Below are 21,623 nucleotides of genomic sequence, written 5' to 3'. Positions count from 1 at the left end.
GGACTTATACTTTACTATATAATGTGGTAAAATAAATTTTCTTGTGTCCCTAGAGTGGAGAAATACTTTTTTTCCCAGTTATTGCAAGTGATACATGCTCAATGTAGTAATTCTGGAAAATACAGAAAAGAGGAAAGGAAACCATCCCTCCACAGGAAGATAACCACAGTTATCTTTGATATATTTCTTCAATAGTGTATTTCTAAACACATTGTATCCATAATGATGGTGTTAGACTATCAGTTATATATATTATGTAAATTTTGGAAGATAAATATTTCCAGATGAGGGCTGCTAATCTAGAAGTTTTTCTCTTCTTTTTTTAAAAAATTAATTAATTAAGTTTTTTTTGTAAATTTCTTGTATACATTAGGATGAAGATAAAGATTTAACTTGTCTTTTCTGGAAACTGTGACAGATTTCATGCAGAACCTCAGCTGTGGTTTCTCCATTACCCTATTTAGGTAGAAGTTGATAGAATGGCCAGAGGGAAGAATGAGCATATGTATACACACTGTAACCATTTAATAATGCCTTGGGCAGCTGAGGTCATCAACATAATTATCTGTATGGATCTGGATACTGGGATGGTAAAATACTTCTCTGTCATATAGTTATTTTCCTAGAGAATTAAAAAAAATTAGGAAAGCTGAGCAGCTTACAAGAATGTACTTAAGAGGTCTCTTTCCTTAAATTGCCAAGTACAGTGTTTAGATTTGTGTATTTAAGCTCTAAAAGTCCTAAATAGACTTATTTTGAATCTTTTCCTGATGTCAGTATTTCAAGTAACACATGGGACAAATGTTGGTGTCATAGCTTTGCCAATCTCTCTTTTTTTTTTTTGCCAATCTTTTTAAACTTCATTTAAGACTAAAAAATTTTGGATAATTTTAAACATATATAATAGAATAGTTGACAGTATAGTATAATGAACCCAGGTACCCATCACCCATCTTCGGCAGTTATCAAAGCAGGGCCACTCTTGTTTCATCTCTATCATCTACCTGCTTTTCTTCCTACTGTGTTATTCTGAAGCAAATGCAAGACATACCATTTTATCTGTGATAATTTGATAATTTCTTTAAAGATGAATACACTTTAAAAAATAACCATACTATTTTTATACCTAAAAAGTGAGCAATAATTATTTAGTATCAAATATCCACTTAGTGTTCAAATTTCCCATTGTCTGAAATATAATTTTTTTGTAATTTGTTTGAGTTAGAATCCATTACAGGGAGTTGATATGTCTCTTAAATTTTTTTCAATCTATAGTTCTTCCTTATGATTTTTTTTTCTTTTTAAGAGATTAGAAGATTTATCCTGTAGAATTTCTTTTCTTCTTCTTTAGTCTGTAGAATTTGTCCTCAGTCCGGTTTTGCCAATTTCAATTCCATGGTAGGGCTTAACTGGTTTCTTTGTTCTTTATATTTCCTATAAACTGATAGTTAAATCTAGACATCAGTTACTCTTGAAATCAAGAAAGACAAGTCAAAAAAAAAAAAAAAAAAAAAAAAAAAAGAAAGACAAGTCATGTAGGGTCTGCTCCTCCCCCCACTCAAGTGTTGCAATTAATCAGCCGACTTGAGAAACTCCTCTGCTGCCTGGGCACCAGATGAATAGACCAAATGGCATGGTAATTTAGGAGCTCTTGTCTAATGCTGGGTGCATTTGTGTTTAAAAATGAAGCCTGACCCAAGAACTTGATGAATTAAACCTTTTTCAATATAGGTCACATTAGTGTTAATTTAATTATTTGTAAAGACAAAACTAAAAATGTTTTTCAATTAGAAAAAAATGCCTTAAGTATATTTGTATTAATTAAATATCATTTTCGTCTTAAAGAGTTAGTGAAGAATGGATGGACACCATAGTCTAAAGCAAAGATTCTTAAACTTTAGCACACATCACAATCACTTGGGAATGTTGTGAAAACAGATTGCTGGGCATCATCCCCAGAGTTTCTGATTCAGTATGTCAGGGTGAAGTGGGAGGATTGCATTTCTAACAAGTTACTAGGTGATGATGCTCCTGGTCAGGGGACCACACTTTGAGAACCTCTTAGGTGCTTATGTTTAACCGAGGGTCTGCATTAGAACCACCTTTGGAGCTTTAAAAACAAACAAAATACTCTTGAAGGTGCTAGACTGGAGACTGGGCATCTATACTTTTTTAATATTTCACAACAATTCTGATGTGTACCCCAGATTGAGAACCACTGCTATAATCATTTATAGTTTATACCTCCATATTTTCTATTGTTTTCCAAGAAATGTGCAATCATCTTACATTCTAAAATGTTACAAACTTGATATTGTTATAAATGAGGTGAATGTTTCATACAGTGCTGCTATTGTAGAAGGCAAAGTACTAACCAACAAAGAGCCGTAGGCACCTGTCCTCAATAAATCAATATTAATGCTCTAGCTTGCTGCAAAACATATCTATGCTCTTTCAAGATTATTAATATTTCCCAAAGGGAGATTGAAAATAGCTTGGTCTGAGGGACCTCAAAGTAGGAAACCCCTTTGTTTAGCATTAGATCCTGAACTTTTCATTAACCAATGTGTTGTGTGAGCCAATGAGGAGTGATGACATTTCAACCACATTTATAGTAGAATCTTACAGATTAGACATGCCAGTTAGTGTGGTAAGAAGTTTTTAGTTCTTGAGTAACATTTTTAAAGGAAAATTTCTTACTTCATGCAATATGTTAATATTTTTACTTTATACTTCACAAATCTCCCAGTTGAAGGGTTTAAAAATGTTTTACCAGTTTGAAAAAAACATGCAGAAAGCTGATTCAGAGTCCCCATGTTTAAGCACCTGTATTAAATAACTCGTGTGTGTCACTGGCAACAACTCTACATTATATGCATCTCCAGTTCAAGGAGTGCAGCCTTATAAAGTGTTTTTCAACCTTAGAAGTTAAGATTTTCAGCCTTCATTTTCAATGTCAGGATCACGCCATGAGCTGAAGGCAGCCACTTAACCACTGAGCCACCCAGGCATCCCAATCAGTAAATCTTTTTTTTTATTATTTTTTTATTTTTTTTAAACATTTTTTTTTAATCTTTATTTATTTATGATAGTCACAGAGAGAGAGAGAGAGGCAGAGACACAGGCAGAGGGAGAAGCAGGCTCCATGCACCGGGAGCCCGATGTGGGATTCGATCCCGGGTCTCCAGGATCACGCCCCGGGCCAAAGGCAGGCGCCAAACCGCTGCGCCACCCAGGGATCCCCCAATCAGTAAATCTTTTAAATATATTTTTGACTTTATTAATCATAACAATATCTCTATATTGAAATGGTAGTGTATATGAAAGCCATTATTTACTCTTTAGATGATATTGGTGCTTATAGCTTTTTGAACCCCTTGTTATAAGGGCCACCCAGGTGCCTCCCTAAATTAATCAGTTTGACTGAAACTGTGACTTTACAGAAAAGTCACAGTAAACTGTTAATCTAACAAACACCACAACTGTTGTAGTATTTGAGAAAAATATTTCCTTGACAATTGTGTTTTACCTGCTAAGGTTTGCTTTAGGACTTGTATTCATGATTTTACTCAGTCTCTGATTGTTTCCCTCCTTGAAATTAGGTGTGTGTGGAGTCAGAGAGAAAGGGATGAATCAATCTGCAGTCAGTGTTATGAGTCAGTTTCAGCTGCCATGTAAAGTGCTCCCATTTAGCTGTTGAAGGCTTGCGTGTGTAAAATATTTCTGATTTGTTAGGAACACACATGGCTGTGTGTGTATACATGTCATTGTACTGTAGACTGTTCTTTATTAGAAAAGTATAGATCCCTGTGGGGTACTAATTACAGCTTTGGCTAGCAAGCTGCAGAAAGGCAAATAACAAAGGCAAGAGAAAAAAAGAGGAGAGAGGGAGAGATCTGGGCTTTGCTATTTTACACCTCTCGCATAAATGAGACATGGTGTGAGTAAACACAGCTGTATGGAAAAATTAGTTTTGAAGAACTGAAAGTAAATAACTGCTGGTTCATTCAGAAGATCTATACTACAAGTCTCTGAGAACAAGAACTTCTTCGTGAAACTAGAGAACTATCACAGATTAAGCTATTGGTTTCTTGGAAAGTTGCTTGACAAAATAGTCCTTGTGTTGGGTTGCAGTCAGTATTACCAATATTGTCTTTAGGTAATACATAACTACAAATAAACTTTAGGAATTCCATGATTAGAGAATTATGTTTAAAGGTTTATTATTAACATTACAAGGGGAACCTGGGTGGCTCAGTGGTCACCCATCTGTCTTTGGCTCAGGTCATGATCCCAGGGTCCTGGGATCGAGTCCCACATCAGGCACCCTACAGGGATCCTGCTTCTCCCTCTGCCTATGTCCCTGCCTCTCTCTATGTCTCTCGTGAATAAATAAAATATACCCCCCCAAAAAAAGCAAAAAAAAAAAAACCCATTACTTTAAGATACTTCACAAATATTAATAATCGTCTAAAAATATTTTTATTGAGCTCCTACTATTCAGTTACTCTGAATTGGTATTGTAGGATATAAGCCTTGCCTTCAAGGAGGTCACAGTCAAGTAGTATATGTGAAATAATAGAAGACAAAGAATTTAATGAAATACTGGACAATGTATAAACAAATTCTCTAAATTCCAAGGAGGAGAAGAGAGATTACTAAGGGCTTGAGTGAGGGAACAAAGGCTGCAACTTGAGCTTGGCCTTGAAATAGCAGTAAGAATTCTATAGGCAAGACGTGAAGAAAGCATTGCTTAAAAAGACTAGATTGTATGTAATATGAAGAATGGATAGGGATGTGGTTGAATTTGAACTAAATCAGCCCTGTTCAGAGGCTGTTGCTTTAAAGCTTTGGTTGGTATAAGCAGTGTATCCTATAGGTATGGCTTAACATCTGTCATCTGATTTTGACAAGATAGAACCACACAATATAGTAAAAGGCTTTTCTATGAGGGATACTATATAGGGGAAGTTAGAGCACATTTGAAATGGTTTTTAGACATCTTCATGGATATGAACATTGATTTTGCTAATGACTGATTGCTCCTGGCTAACCATTTCCCCTCCCCTATATGGAGGGACTATCAACATAAAAAGAAAGAAAGAAAAAAAAAAAAGAATGCTCATTCTGCCTGACAGAAACATGGCAAGAACATTTTTATAACCAGCCACTGTTTTAAAGAATGAGTCTTTAAAATGGCCCGTTTGCAAAATGAGGAATTAAGAATCAATTTCAGTGAGTGTTTACAGTTAGCAGAACTTGTGCTGCTTCCTCAGTTCCTCAGACCCTCTTTATGTACCTCTAATTTGATTCTCTTCACCTTTTACTTAGTTGAAGCCACTATTCTAGCAAATACTTTACTGTTTGAATTTCCTAATCATGAGAATGTATTACCTTTTTTTTTAAGCTTACGTATTTATTTATGTATGTAATTTCTGCACCCAGTGTGGGGCTGGAACTCATGACCCAAAGATTAAGAGCCACACACTCAAAACAACAACAACAACAACAAAAAACCCATACACTCTTCCTATGGAGTCAGGTAGGTGCCCTGAGCATGTATTACTTTTATTTATTTATTTATTTATTAAAGTGGCATCAGGGGGCACCTGGGTGGCTAACTTGGTTAACCGGTCTGCTCAGGTCCTGATCCCAGGGTCCTGGGATCAAGCTGCGCACCGCAGGTAGCACATTGGGCTCCGCTCAGCGTGGAGCCTGCTCCTCCCTTTTCCTCTGCCCCTCCCCCGGCTTGTACTCTCTCTCTTACTCTCAAATAGATAAATAGAATTTTTTTTTTTTAAAGAAAGTGTCAATAGGTATTAACTGATCAGTGGGATTATCGGATTAACTTTATATTCTTTACATTAAAAAAATTAATGCTTTAAAAAATTGTACACCTTTGAGTAAAACCTGTGGCATTTATACAGTGGAATAATGTACAAGTATTAAAAATAATGAGCTCGGGATTCCTGGGTGGCGCAGCGGTTTGGCGCCTGCCTTTGGCCCAGGGCGCGATCCTGGAGACCCGGGATCGAATCCCACGTCGGGCTCCTGGTGCATGGAGCCTGCTTCTCCCTTTGCCTGTGTCTCTGCCTCTCTCTCTCTGTGTGACTATCATAAATAAATAAAAATTAAAAAAAAAAGCTGCCTTACATTAAAAAAAATAATGAGCTGGATATTTTTGGAAAAATATCCAATATATCTTAAGTGAATAAATATACTTAGATGGAGGGATTCATTCTGACTGGAAGGGTTAGAGAACTTTTTCTGGAAAACATGGTATTGACACTGAGCCTTGAAGAAAGGTTAGAATTTCAGTAGGTAGGGGATGCAGGGTTAGCCATTACAGAAAGCAGAGAGGCAGAATCAGGGAAGTGCAGGCTGTTTTAGGAAACAGCAAGTGGTTCCAGGTGGGACCAGTGGGAAAAGGGGCTGTAGAGGCTGCTTTTGGGCAACAAGGTTGAGTGATAGAAACTTGAGTAAGCTAAAAGGGCCCATAGCTTTCCACTGAGCTGAATGCAAATACGCTTATTAAGGGACCCACCTGGAAATAGCCATCGGCCCTAACTAACCAATGGGCTACTTACAATCGGGGGCAGTTACCAAAAGGAAAATCCATATGTCTCCCTCTATACATTCTTACTCTGCTCTAGAGCTGTGGCTCCTCACCACTGCCTCCTCACAGACAGTCTCTCCTTTGAAGTCCTTCCTGCCTCTCCCTTGTGGTGTATTCAATGAACTTCTATCTCTTTTGTTCTGCCTTGGGTGAACTCTTTCACCACCCATGGTGCTGGCCTCCACCCGATCAGAACGTCCCACATTTGGTGCCCGCACCTTCCACTGGACACCCTACAGAGACTAGAATGGTAGGGAGAGGATAAATCGTAGCCAGGCTCAGGTGCTGTGGAAAAGGAGTTTGGATTTTGTATTGTCACAACTATAGAGCCTTTATAAGTTGATCTTTCAATAAATATTTAACTGAATGAATTAGAGTGACATAACTAAATATTATAGGAATTTAACTTTTGTAGCAGGAGCAGGAGGGACTGGAAACAGTGAGACGTTATTTGTAGTATCCTTCAGTACATCAGAGCAGAGGAAGTAAATTGGAAACATGTATAGTTGGACTCAGGATCAGTAGGATTTGGCAGCTGATTGGATTTAAGTAATTAGAAACAAAAAGGGGAGTAGAAGAATTCAAGGTTCTGAGTTTGAGAAAACAGGAACTGCCTTCTTGAATAAAGTATATGGAATTGGGTCATTCTTTTGTTGGTGCTTGTGTATTATTATGAACAATAATAAAGACCTTGAATGATGTAGGATTTATTAGCCCTACAATAAATGGTCAAGATTGCTATACCTTTGGATTTTTGTGTTTCCTTCTTCTACTTTACTTTCAGTAGGTATATCCAGTAGAATCAGGACTGCTTCTACTTTATCTGTTAAATTAGGGCAAACAAACTTGTTAGAATTAGGCTTACAACAAAGGGTAGATGGACTCTTGAGTGCCCAAAAGGAGCTTGCCTATGTGGTAAGTGTGTGTTTTATAATGTTTATTTTTTTTAAAGATTTATTTATTTTGAGAGAGCATTAGCATGAGCGGCAGAGGCAGAGAGAATCCCAAGCAGACTCTCTACTGCTTGGAGCCTAACGTGGGGCTCTATCCCATAGCCCTGAGATCATGACCTGAACCGAAACCAAGAGTTGGATGCTCAACCAACTGAGCCACCCAGGTGCCCCTAGAGTGCTGTTTTTTTTTTTTTTTTCTTAACTCCTGTGACAGTTAAGGTTTTAAGATCAGTAGTCTTAGATGAATAAGATGTTTTATTCCTAATGTGTATTTTATTTTCTATAGTTTCAGAGTATCTTGGTTATAAATATATACTATAATAAAAATTAGGGCAGCCCAGGTGGCTCAGTGGTTTAGTGCCACCTTCAGCCTAGGGAATGATCCTGGAGACCCAGGATTGAGTCCCATGTTGGGCTCCCTGCATGGAGCCTACTTCTTCCTGTGCCTCTGTCTCTGCCTCTGTTTCTGTGTCTCTCATGAATAAATAAATAAAATCTTAAAAAAAAAAAAGAATTAATAAGACTGTAACTTGGAGATTGGTTTGTTTTTCCTTAAAAAAATATAGTGTTTGAGGGAACACTTGTTGAATGAAAGAGAAAATAGCACACTAAAACTAGAGAACTTTTTTAAAGATTTTTTTTATTTATTCATGAGAGACACACAGAGAGAGGCAGAGACATAGGCAGAGGGGGAAGCAGGCTCTCTGTGGGGAGCCCAATGTGGGACTCCATTCCAGGCCCCAGAATCATGCCCTGAGCCGAAGGCAGATAGATGCTCAACTGCTAAGCCACCCAGGTGCCCCTAGAGAACTTTAATTTAATGAAAATAAGACGGACTGGGAGTCAGAATACCCAGTTCAGAGAGTCTTAGCTCAACCATCCTAGACCTTGAATAGATCATATTACCACTCTGACATTATCTTTTTTTGATAAAATGGAGATAATATCTGTTCTATCTACTTCACAGAGATAAAGTGAGATAATGTTTTTGACCAAATTGTGTTCCTTCTGTGTATTCATTAATATGTAATACATTTCTCAGGAATATTAATATATTGTTAATATACATATTAATATATACTTATCTCAGACTCTCATATTCTTACAAAAGAAAACTAAAAAATTGAATTTCAATGCATTTTACTGTCAAAACTTAAGTTTGATTCTCTTCTTCCACCAGTCTGTCATTGTTGAACTCCAAATACAAATATTATGCTATGTTTGTTGGTAGAATTGGTAAAGTCTTGAAACTATCTCTTTTGATCTGATACTAAGGGTGTTTTTATATTATTTTGTTATCTGCTTAATCTGTTCATGGTAGTCTATATTAAGATATACTCAATTCTGAAGCAGTATATTTTTAGGAGAAAATATACTGTTGTCATCACCATAAGACCTATTTAATTTAGTTATATTAAGATATGTGTATAGTAGATAAAATAGTATAGATATAGAAAGAGATTCCACTTTAATGAAGCAGAATAAACTTATTAGCTAATATAGTACACTGGTCATTTATGTAATTTACAAATGTAATATTAAAACTTAATTTAATTTTTCTGTCAGAGTGATAGCTGAAATTTAATAGTATTTTCTCATTTAATCCTAACAAAAAATCCTCTGAAATACATGACTACTTTTCAAATGAAAGACAAAGGTTTAGAAAAGTTAAATAATTTACCCAAGTTTCCAGTTTAGAAGAAGCAGGGATCCCTGGGTGGCGCAGCGGTTTAGGCTCCCAGAGCCTGCTTCTCCCTCTGCCTGTGTCTCTGTCTCTCTCTCTCTCTCTCTCTCTCTGTGTGACTATCATAAATTAAAAAAAAAAAAAAATTAAAAAATAAAGGCTATCTTATAAAAAAAAAAAAAAAAAAGAAGAAGCAGAGCTAGGATTAGACCTTAGGTCTGTCAGAATCCAAAGCCTATTGCTCCTTAGTTGAGATCCTTAGAACATTTTGTTTATGTATCTGTTAGAGCATATATTGCAGGGGTGCCTGGGTGGCTCAGTCAGTTGAACATATACCTTAGGCTCCTGGGGTCCTGGGATTGAGCTCTGCATCGGGCTCCCTGCTTAGCAGGGAATCTGCTTCTCCCTTTTCCTCTGCTGCTCCCATGCTTGTATTCTTTCTTTCTCTAATAAATAAATAAATTCTTTAAAAAAAACATATTGCACAGTCTATTTTGAATTATCAGTAGTTGGGTATGGGTCTCTCACCAGAGTCTTTGTTTTTTATTTAGGCATTTAAAAATAAGTTGGCACAAAGGTGTTCTCTATTTCTTTGTTTAAACTTTCAGACATTTATTTGTTTTACTTGATGGATGACCTTGGGATTCGTAGATATATTTTGCATCTTTATGGCCTTATATGTGGTATGTGGCAGTAGTACTTATTTAATTAAATTGTAATAGCATTCTTTATATTTAAAGAAACTTGTTCCCATTACGAAGATAAGTTTTTAAAAAGTAAAGTACCTTTTTTTTTTTTTAAAAAAAGAGAAGAACCAAAAACAAAGAAAAGACTTTACAACCAATGCGTCTTATTTTGAATGCCAATTCTGTTTTTGTAAATGGGACACAATTGACTTTTGGGAAATGCCACTGGATCAAGAAAGCCTGATGAGGGCTCTGAGCTGCTTTCAGTCTGAAACATGTGCGCGCGCGCGCGCGTGCGTGTGTGTGTGTGATTTTTCACCTTGCATGACTGACTAAATGTAGATTTGAAAGAATCATTTCAACTTGCTGGTAATAGTGGAGAAAAAACATAAATTGAAAGCCTGGGTTTTGATTTCGGCTTTGCTTCTAATTAGCAGTAACTCAGCCTAATTATATCTCAGTGCCTCTTTTTTTAAAGATTTATTTATTTATTTATTTGACACAGAAAGAGAGAGAGAGAGCATGGGAACAAGCAGGAAGAGAAGCAGAGGGAGAGGGAGAGGCAGGCTCTCTGCTGAGCAGGGAGCCTGATGCGGGACTTGACCTGAGGACCCTGGGATCATGACCTGATCTAAAGGCAGATGCTTAACCGACTGAGCCATCCAGGCACCTCATCTCTCAGTGCCTTTTGAGGGGGATGGATCAGGGAGTTTTCAACCCATTGTTGCAAATTTTGTTTTTGAAGATTTCTGAGGAGAAGGTCTATAGTTTTCATCAGATTCTTGGATGGTTCATGACAACAAAAAGATGAAGAACCATTCAACTAGATAATTTAGGAGTTTTTTTTAAAAGATTTTTATTTTATTTATTCAGAGAGGCCCAGAGAGAGAGAGGTAGAGGAAGAAGCAGGCTCCATGCAGGGAGCCTGATGTGGGACTCGATTCTGGGTCTCCAGGATCCCGCTCCCGGCTGAAGGCGGCGCTAAACCGCTGGGCCACCAGGGCTGCCCAATAATTTATGAGTTCTGATTGAGGTGTAACATTCTCTGATGCTTTATTATAACTCTGATTAGATGAGTTTACACACACAGGGTTATGTAAACCTTTTGTGTTTACACTCTACATTGTTTTTGAGAACTCAGAATGATTTCTAGCACCTTTAAACTATTTTGGGTATCCTCTAGACTCCTGAATATGTCAAAAACCAAAATAGTCACCTTCCACTTTAAACCTATTTCTTTTAAATTTACATTTACCCACTTATGACTTTAGTGAAAACCGGCATGTCAATCCTGATTTCTTTTCTCTCATGACTTATATTCAATGAGTAGGGCCTGGTCACTTTACCTTATGAATAATAATTGCCACCATAAAATGAATATTTATTAAGTGTCAATTACTGACCTATTTAATTTACATTTTCTCATTTAATCCTTCGAAACCCTGGGAAATAGGGAAAATTTTACATATGGAGAAACTGAGGCTTAGAAAAGTTAAGGTATTGCCAAAAGTCCTATCTACTAAGTGGCTTTTCTTATGCTGAAGCTGGCATTGTAACCCACTCTGTTATACTGTCTCTCCTCAGTATCTTTTTTGGATACTGGATACTCCTCAGTATCCAGTTATTTTTTTTGGTCTCAACGATGGTGGTTCAGACTCCAGTGGTCTTTCTTCAAGCCTGTTATGAGTCTCTTTGTTTCCATTTCCTCCCACCTCTTACACCTACTTGCCAAAGAAAATTCTCTGAAAAGCAGATTTTGCTGTGGCAATTCCATATTTAAAAATCTTTTAATGGCTGCCTGTTTTACAGAGCGTAGGGTATAAATTCTTGCATGTTGCAAAGGAAGGCCTTCCTTAATCTACCTCTACCTAGTCCTAAGCCTGCCTCATCCTTTATTATTTTTCTGTCATCCTATTATTATACTCTGTATATATGTAGGGACTGGCTTGCTGTTTCCCATTTAGGTGTTCATACTCCTTCTTACTGCTCATCCAGGTGACTATGCTCTTTGCTTCATCTAAACTCACTTCTGGGGTACCTGGCTGACTCAGTCCATAAAGCATGCGACTCTTGATCTCAGGGTCATGAGTTCAAGCCTCACATTGGGCATAGAGCCTACTTTTAAAAAAATAATAAAAATTAAAAAATAATAAAGTCACTCCTACTTATCCTTTAAAACTTAGCTCAGGTTGTCTCTAAAAGGATTTTCCTTTTTCTTTGTGCTCTGCTTACTTTCTGCATAGAGGTTAGGTAGGAATGAGTAGGCTAGCTTCTCTCTGGACTCAGACTCCTGGGAGCTGACCCAGAACTGTATACTCTTAGGGAATCTGAGGTCATTGTCACTTGTGTTGATGTTCATTCCTTTTAATGCTATCTTTGTTAGAGACTATCTGGACTACACCAGAAAATATTTGGAATAAACTTGAGCATTTTCAAGGACTTGGCATTTTAATTTCCTTTGCTGGTAGGCAACACAATAATTTCGCTAATTGCTTTGTAATTAAATTGCAAAAGCATTTTTCTATGAGTGAATGTTTTCTTTAAAATAGTATTTACTATGGGGTGCCTTGGTGACATAGTCAGTTAAGCATTGACTCTTGGTTTTTGCTCAGGTCATGATCTCAGGGTCATAAGATTGAGGTGTTTTAGACTCTGTGCTCAGTGGGGAGTCTGCTTGAGGATTCTCTCCCTTTCCCTCTGCCTCATTTCCCATCCTGTCTCAAATAAATAATCTTAAAAAAAAATAAAATAATATTTACTGTGTAAAATTTAAAAAGTTTTTAGAAGAGTAATACAAAGTTTCTGATATTGATTATTGCCCATCATCAATTTATTCTAAAAGGAATCAACCTCTCCACATCTGGAGTATTTGAATACATTGGATATGTAAATAAATCATTTGTATTCCTCTTGAAGATGTCTGGAGTCTTTTCATTTCATTACTCTTCACCAAATGACTTAAGTATATATTTTATCATGAGGAAAATAGTTTTTGGCTTTTGTGTGTATCAAGATCAGTTTCTTTCATTTATTCACTCATTTATTTGTTCAACTGCTATATATTAGTGCAGACTTACAAGTACTAGGGATGCAGCAATGAACAAAACGGGTAATATCCTTTATTCCAATGGAGTTTACATTCTTGTAGGGGTAGAGAGACAATAAACAGAATAAGTAAAAATTACACATATGTCAGTAAAGAATAATAAGTGCTACAGAGAAAACTAAAGCAGGAAAAGAAAAGAAGTGGAGCAGTGGGGGCTCCAATTTCAGGTAGGGTGGCTAAAGAAAGCCTCACTGAGACAGCGATATTTGAGTAAAGACCCAAAGAGAGTAGGCCTTGTTTCTATCTGGGAACCACTTTCCAGGCAGAGGAAGCAGCAGATATGAAGGCCCAGATAGTGTGCTTAGCATGTTTAAAGAACAGTGAGGAGAGGGGTGCCTGGGTGGCTCAGTTGGTAGAGTAACCAACTCTTGATCTCAGGGTCGTGAATTTAGGTTTCTCATTAGGCCTGGAGTCTACATAATAAAAAATTTTAAAAACCCCACAGATTTCACAGATTTTATTGTAAACAAAATAAAAATACATTTTAGCAGGATCATTCTAGCTCCTTTATTGGAGTTTGCTATTCATTTTATATGAAATTGCTGTTTGTTTTTTAAGGTAAAAAAGTTGAATATTGACAATTTCATCTGGTTCAAACTAATTATCTTCAAAGATTTGAAAAACTGGAATGGAATCAGAAGTAGGCTTATTTTAGATGATGTAGTGGCTCAAATTAGAACTAGTGTGTGCAAATTATAGAGAGGCAGATTTGGGTTCAATGTAAGGGAAGATCTTTCTAGAGTGAATTACCTAACAATGGAGTGTGTAAAGTCAGCGTCCCTGCCATCAGAATTGTTTTTAAAAGAGTACTAGATTGCTTGCCTCTGGTTAGCAATAGGTCAGAAAGGATTCCTACACTGAATGAAAAGTTAGAGTAGGTAACTTATTAAAGTCCTTTCTGTGTTCTATAATCTTCATGTAATATAAACAAAAATAAAGCTTTCACTGGTGATTACGAAAAGGATTGAGATTTTTTAACTCAAAGATATATATATATTTTTTTCTTCATTGAAGGAGTAATTGTTTTGGAGAGTTGTTCCTCCCCCATCTTGCTATAAATTGAAGATATAGGGCAGCCCCCGTGGCGCAGCGGTTTAGCGCCGCCTGCAGCCCAGGGCGTGAACCTGGAGACCCTGGATCGAGTCCCACGTCAGGCTCTCTGTATGATGCCTGCTTCTCCCTCTGCATGTGTCTCTGCCTCTCTCTCTGTCTCAATGAATAAATAAATAAAATATTTAAAAAAATAAATTGAAGCTATAATGAATATTTGGTATAAAAATTATTTAGCTATTTCTTTTACTTTTTTTAAAGATTTATTTATTTATTATAGACATAGAGAGAGAGAGAGAGAGAGAGAGAGAGGCAGAGACACAGGAGGAGGGAGAAGCAGGCTCCATGCAGGGAGCCGGGTGTGGGACTCCATTCCAGGACCCTAGGATCACGACCTGAGCTGAAGGCAGACGTTCAACCGCTGAGGCACCCAGGCGCCCTTTCTTTTACTTCCTTAAAGAACTGTTCCAGTTATTGTAGGAAAATTATTTTAAACACGAATGCTTTTGTTTCTGTTTATAGACAGTTTAAAAATGATTTGAACCGGGTTTTCTTTTTTAAGATTTTATTTATTATGGGAGACACAAAGAGAAAGGCAGGCTCCCTGTGGGGAACCTGATGTGGGACTCGATCCTAGGACCCTGGGACCACACCCTGAGGCAGATGCTCAACCACTGAGCCACCCAGGCATTCTTGAACCTGATGTTTATAGTATGTGATTTTTACTCGCACAATAAACTCTTTTATCAGGTGATTGAATTACATTTATAGACAATTTCAGATCTTTTGTTTTCAAGTCTGTGTTTCTCATACCACATTATCTATTGTTTCCCACTTCTCTTATTTCTATACTTGAAAACTGTGTTTTCTCATATTTTTAATATAAGCAGTATTAGTTTCTATATTCCTCCCTCATGATATCTACTAGACAAATAGTATGTCATTATGTTGGTCTGGGATTTCATGGTACTGTGCTAGAAAACAGTTTGTGCAGGAAGAATTGTATTTAAAAGACATAGAAAAAAAAAGGAAGGGAGATATTTTTTTGCCCCTCCTCTAAAAGGAACAAGATTTTTTTTGACATGCTGATATCGGGAGTCATGTTTTATTTCCTAGTTGTTTAGTGTGGACTCAGGGTGATCTTCATTTTTAGAAATAAACTCAATAATTTCTATTTAACCAATTTTCCACGATGTGCGAAGTATGGACTTACTATGTATTTCTAGAACAAGGATTAAGTCATATATTTCTATTTTTACAAACTGATTTGGAGACATCAGTGTGGAAAATTGTGTCTGGGCAATATAATGAATACACTGGGAAGTGATGAATAGAGGATATAACCATGTCAAATGAAACCCATCATGACTAAGGGATATAATTGAGAGAACTCAGAATAGATTTTTCTAACTTACTCTCATATTTTAGAACTATAAAGATTCTATGAAAGTCATTTAAATAGTTCCTATTTTTCTATGATGGGGAACCCTTATGGAGTCCTGTAAGTTGCTTGGAAGAAAGCAAGTTCCAGTAATTTCGAACACTCATTGCTGGAGTGAGTCTTTATATCTTCAGCTTTTTAGTGTTGCCAGGTTCCTATGTACTACTTCACTGGGAGGGGAGAAAGAAAGCTGTTTGGAGATCATGTTGAAATATTGGTGAGATTATGTGTGTGTTTGCGCACGTGCATATGTATGTATGCTTCATGGAAAATGCTTAAGTTTCTGGGATTCTAAGTTCTTAGGATTAGAGCTGATTTATATGATGCCAACTGTCAGGATGTTAGACTAGAGTGTTATAAATATCTTATTACAGATACGTACGCCCACTCGCAATTTTCCTTTCAAATATAGACAATTATGTATTAAAAGCTTTCAGTTCAGCAGAGTAAGTAGCAGAGGACAATTGTTACATATGGGGTGCCTGGCAGCCAAACTATGGCTATAATAACTGGATGGTGCTTGGAGAATTGTGTTAGTGGGCCGTTTAAAAGGATAGAAACTATGGCTAGGATTTCCCATTTCATTTGGATAGACTGGCTTTTGAATTAGAAGCATCTTTTAGGGCATTTGGTATTTGCTTGAGATCACTTTAGCTAAAAGGAGACTCATCTTCCTTAACTCTGTCTTGTGCACTGTCACCCCAGTTCTGGTGGAACTCTGACTTGGTCCATATGGTGTTGTAATGGAAATAGCAATGGCTTGAGGATCATAGTGCCTGTGTTCCTACCAGCTGGCTTAGTTATTAGCTAAAGTAATAGTTCTTAAGTTGAGAGTTATTAAGATCACTATTAGCTGAGTGATCTTAGGTAAATAACTGTACTTATCTACTCTTAGTGACTTCATATTTATTTTTTGTTTTTTTTCCATGTAACTGAGTTTTATTTTTATTTATTTATTTTATTTTTTAATTTATTTTATTTTTTATTGGAGTTCAGTTTGCCAACATATAGCATATCACCCAGTGCACATCACGTCAAGTGCCCCCCTCAGTGCCTGTCACCCAGTCACCCCAATCCCCTGCGCACCTCTCTTTCCACTACCCCTTGTTTGTTTCCCAGAGTTAGGTGAGTGACTTCGTATTTGAATGAATTAGATAGTTAATAGTTAAGGGCTTTTTCAGTTGTAGATTTATATGATTTTAACAGTGATATCTGCCTTAGCATAATATCCTCACTTAGCATAATGTTTTTAAGATTCATCCATGTTACAGTACATATCAGAATTTCATTCTTTTTTAAGGCTGAATATATTCCATTGCATATATATATGCACCACATTTTACCTATTCATCTTACTCTTGTTTTTGTATTTAGACAATTGTATGGTTTCTCCCTTTATTCTTATTATCTTTCTTCTATCCTTGTTATTCTCACTTCTTTTGATGGATTATCTGAAGTCATGGTATCTAGGTTGGATTCCTATCATTTTGGTCATTGAATACACTCTGTTTTGTTAATGTCCTGCTTAAAATGTAGTGCTCAGAATGAAACAATATTCTGTGGTTAACTAGAAAGAATACAGTGGCTCATTTATTTCCTATAATCTGGATACCACACTTCTATTAAGATTATGTTAACTTTTTTAGAAACCACATTGTATTTTTGGCTCACATGAATCTTTAAAAGTAATATTACCAAGTTAAATTTTCCTTATGATATAATTATGTATTTCTTTAAAATTATAAAATACTTAAGGAACAGAAAAAGATAAACATTACCCAATTTAGAAAATTGAACATTACTGATATAGCTGAGAGTCCTTCTGGTACCTCTCCAATCTCATTTCCCTCTGTGTCTCGAGGTAACCACTATTCTAAATTTTGATATGCATTTCTTTGTACTTTTCATTACATATGTATTTCTAATTAGAGTCTAAGTCTAATTAGTTTTTCTATTTCTAATTATATAATTGTATTGCTTGTTTTTCAATTTTATATAAACAGTATTACATGAAATATGTAATACTTTTTAGTCCGCTCTTTTCTTCAAACATGAGATTCATCTATGTTGATGCATGTAGTTTTAGGTCATTTTCACTGCTGTAGTTTCCATTCTATTCATAGTTAATTTATTCATATTTTCTGATTGATGAACATTTATTTCTACTTTTTTCTTTGTAATTGTTTCTCAAACTTCAATGCAGAAACCTTACATTTCTTTAAAATGCCACCATGTTGGTTTTAGTCCGTCTTTCCAGCTTGAGTTAGTTTTGAATGATGATCCAGTCATATAGCTGCAAATTTGGTATGGACCCATGATTTATTAGTGAATCTGAAATCAAATTTGCAAATTACTTTGAACTTTGAAGTACAGTTTTTCTAGGACTGGAGAACAAAACACATTTTAGTGTATAAGGTTACTATACTAGCCTCAACTGTCTTTGACTATAAATTCTTCTTTTATATCGTTTGGTTTTGAAGAACATAGGTAATTTTGTCTTTGACACATGTTAACACTAGTTTTTTTCTCAAGCTGTAGTTTGGATTTGACTTTCCTTTCTCCCTCCTTCCCACTCTTTCTTGCCATTTTTAGAAGGTTTTTTTTTTTTTTTCTTTTTTTTTTTAGGCTCTGTCCTTTAGTGGCCTTAACCTTTTGGCTATTATTTTTATAAGAATTCTTTTGCTATACTGTCTTTAAAAACTTCATTATTGTACAGATATCCCCATAATTTCCCTGCTATTCATGACTGTGTCTTTAATACTTTCTTCGTTTCTTCCAAAAGTTTCTGATTGTATAAAGACAATTTCACTGTCATATCCCAAGGCCTAGAAAAGAACCTGGCATTTACTACAGTAAATGAACATCTCTTTCTAGAATTGTCTGTCCTTATATGTTCTGTAATTTTGTAGAATCCATGTAAATAATTTTTTTAAAATTTTTATTTATTTATGATAGTCACACACAGAGAGAGAGAGAGGCAGAGACACAGGCAGAGGGAGAAGCAGGCTCCATGCACCGGGAGCCCAACGTGGGATTCGATCCTGGGTCTCCAGGATCGCGCCCTGGGCCAAAGGCAGGCGCCAAACCGCTGCGCCACCCAGGGATCCCATTTTGTAGAATCCATGTAATCATGTAAATGTAATCATGCCTTTTCTTTCCATGTGTTTTAAAATTTGTTTATAATAAACTTACACGTTTGACTGACCTACTTTTCTCAATATAAAAACTTTGTGAGGGGCACCTGGGTGGCGCTTTCAGTTAAACATCCAGCTCTTGGTTTTTGGCTTAGGTAGTGATCTCAGGGTTGTGAGATCGAGCCCCATATTGGACTCTGCTCAGTGTGGAGTCTGCTTAAGATTCTCTCTCCCTTTGCCCCTGCCCCACATGTTCTCTCCCTCTCTCTTAAATAAATAAATAAATCGTAAAAAAAAAAAAACCTTTGTGAAATTGTTATTTTCTGCCAAGTTTCCTGATATGATCATTTTACGAACAAATTGTTTTTTATTGCTCAGAATTAAGTACACAGTAATAGGATCCTTCCCTTTTATTTATTTTTTTAAATTTTTATTTATTTATGATAGTCACACAGAGAGAGAGAGAGAGAGAGAGAGGCAGAGACACAGGCAGAGGGAGAAGCAGGCTCCATGCACCGGGAGCCCGACGTGGGATTCGACCCGGGGTCTCCAGGATCGCGCCTTGGGCCAAAGGCAAGCGCCAAACCACTGCGCCACCCAGGGATCCGATCCTTCCCTTTTAAGAGAGGGAAATGTGATCAAACTTAATACTTTTATTGAATTCTTTTAGCAAATAGTGGGTTATCCGACATGTTCTACTGTTATTATTTTTAAGGATGAAAGAATTTTTTGGACTTTTATTTGTTATGAAAACTTATACTTTTCTGTATGTTGTTTGGACAGAAGACATTTATTCTTCATTGGACAACAAATCATAACCTCCTTGGATTTACGGCTGTAGAATATTTATTATTTTTATTTTTTGATTAAAAATGTTTTTAAGTTTTATTTTAGTTCCAGTTGGTTAACATATGGTGTAATATTGGTTTCAGGTGTATAATATAGTGGTTTCAGTACTTCATACATCACCTGGTGCTTATCGCAACAAGTGTACTCTTTAATCCTCATCACCTATTTCACTCATCCCTCCACCCACCTCCCTGATATACTCCACTGTTATTAAATCTTGTCTCTGTGACAGTGTTAAAACTGTGAAAGGAAGCATTTTACCTTCTGGTAGTCTGTGGTATATTTTTCACATTATCTGTTGTGGTGGTGGGAGACAACCATATATCTGTTCCAATCTTAGAATGTTTGCTAAAACAAGCCATGATCTAGTGCAAGTTTCTGATTCATACTTGTACACAAATCAGATGACATTTGATGTTCAGTTAATTTACTGTAGTCTTCTGGTCAAAGTGAAATTTTACACATCTAAAAAATCTTAGAGAATTTCTTGAGTTTAGAAGTTAAGTATTGCTAGACTGAATTGGCTCTAAGATAATAAAATGAAAATAAGAGTGAAGAAAAGATCCATAAGTCTTAGGTAAAATTGTTTTGCAGCTAGAAATTTTCAGGTTTAGTCTGCATTTACCTTGAGATTTTTGAATTTTTAGGAAGTTCTTCCTTTCTGTTATTCCTTCAGACTAAACTTTTTTTTTTTTCTTTCTAGAAGAGTTTACATGGATACAACACCTGATATAAATAACAACGTTAAAGATTTTTGGTCTCTACCTCTAAAGAAAGACGATAGTCTTTATATTGGTGTAGTTTATTCACAGCCTCTACTTACTAGTCACAATGTAATGGGAATCTCATAGTAGGCCAGTCTGGTATTTGAAGGCCAAAATACTTCATAAGATACATGTGTTGAAGTTATTCCAGTAATACAAAGCATTAGTCTTACTCTTCTGTAGCACTTATTCTTATTTTCGACACAATTTGATACACTTGGCTATTTAGTTTCCTAGTCAATGTAGATTAGCAAATAGCAGATTAGAAGAGATTTTGGAAGCTACTTGTTGACAGGCCACGTGGACATCTGCAAGAAGTCTGGATTAATTCTGCAAATAAGTGAATAGGAAAACTATTAAAGGAAGATACAAAAAATAAAAAAAACACAATCCTTTATGTATTCCTGTGATAGAGCTTACTCTCCCCACAGACTTTAGAAGCCCTTAAGGACATAAGCACTGCATAGTAATTTAAGTTCATGATGATGACTAAATCAGTAAAGGTTTAATTATGTTCTGTAGGTTATTTAGATGAAATGAGGAAACACATCCACTTTATAAAGATTCCCGTTCAGAATGGCTAACTGGACACATTTTTGACACCCAAAGGGAGTTAAACTCAGTTCTTTGGAAAATGAATTTTTTGGTTTCACTAGTTCCTCAGTGATGCCTAGTAATCATGGGGATAGTGTATCCTTCTGGGAGGGCCCAGGTGATATACTTTGAGAATATGTGTAGACATTGTCTAAGTATGAGCTTGAATTCTATGGAGAAGTGAAGAACATTTCTTTAGTCTTAGAAGGAGATGAGTAAATTTGTTTATTTGAAAATATCTTTGAATGAACTGATTCAACGGTATTAGTCATCATAGAAATGTCTTAAATTAAAAATTAAGTTGTTGAAAACAGCATGTTCATGCCAAGGGACATTTCTGACTCACTCATTATGGCAAATATTCTTTACAAGTCTACCTAAGGAGTAGTTTAAGGTCAGAATAATTGCAGAAGGTTGGAGGGAGAACCACAAAGAAACTTTTTTGTGTATTTTAAATTACCATTTTTATCTGAAAATCACATAGGTGGTCACTCCTATTTTTCTAGAAGTATAAATTAGTGCACTTAAATGAGTTATCAAGGAAAGATGCCTTACTGTGGTTTTGAGGGGATTGATTTTTTTTAAAGATTTTATTTATTTATTCATGACAGACACAGAGAGAGAGAGAGAGAGAGAGAGAGAGAGAGAGAGAAAGGTAGAGACACAGGCAGAGGGAGAAGCAGGTTCCATGCAGGGAGCCCGACATGGGACTCGATCCCTGGTCTCCAGGATCACACCCTGGGCTG

The 21,623-nt window shown here is 36.2% G+C and overlaps 1 protein-coding gene across 50 annotated transcripts in view; it reads left to right on the top strand.

Moving 5' to 3' along the window:
* Positions 1–21,623, top strand: part of EPB41 (erythrocyte membrane protein band 4.1) — a 197,562-nt gene that overhangs the window by 58,914 nt on the left and 117,025 nt on the right. Inside the window, exon 1 of one of the 50 annotated variants that reach the window (XM_072750520.1) lies at positions 5,408–5,542. The exons of the other annotated variants lie outside the window; for them this stretch is intronic. The gene's annotated coding sequence lies outside the window, so the exon portion shown is untranslated. Of the gene's footprint in view, positions 1–5,407; positions 5,543–21,623 lie in introns of those variants that run through there. 50 annotated transcript variants of the gene reach the window in all.

This window comes from Vulpes vulpes, chromosome 2 (assembly GCF_048418805.1).
Source record: "Vulpes vulpes isolate BD-2025 chromosome 2, VulVul3, whole genome shotgun sequence".
Classification (NCBI taxonomy): Eukaryota; Metazoa; Chordata; class Mammalia; order Carnivora; family Canidae; genus Vulpes; species Vulpes vulpes.
The sequence above is the reverse complement of the archived record's forward strand: the minus strand, read 5'-3'. Positions and strand labels throughout refer to the sequence as shown.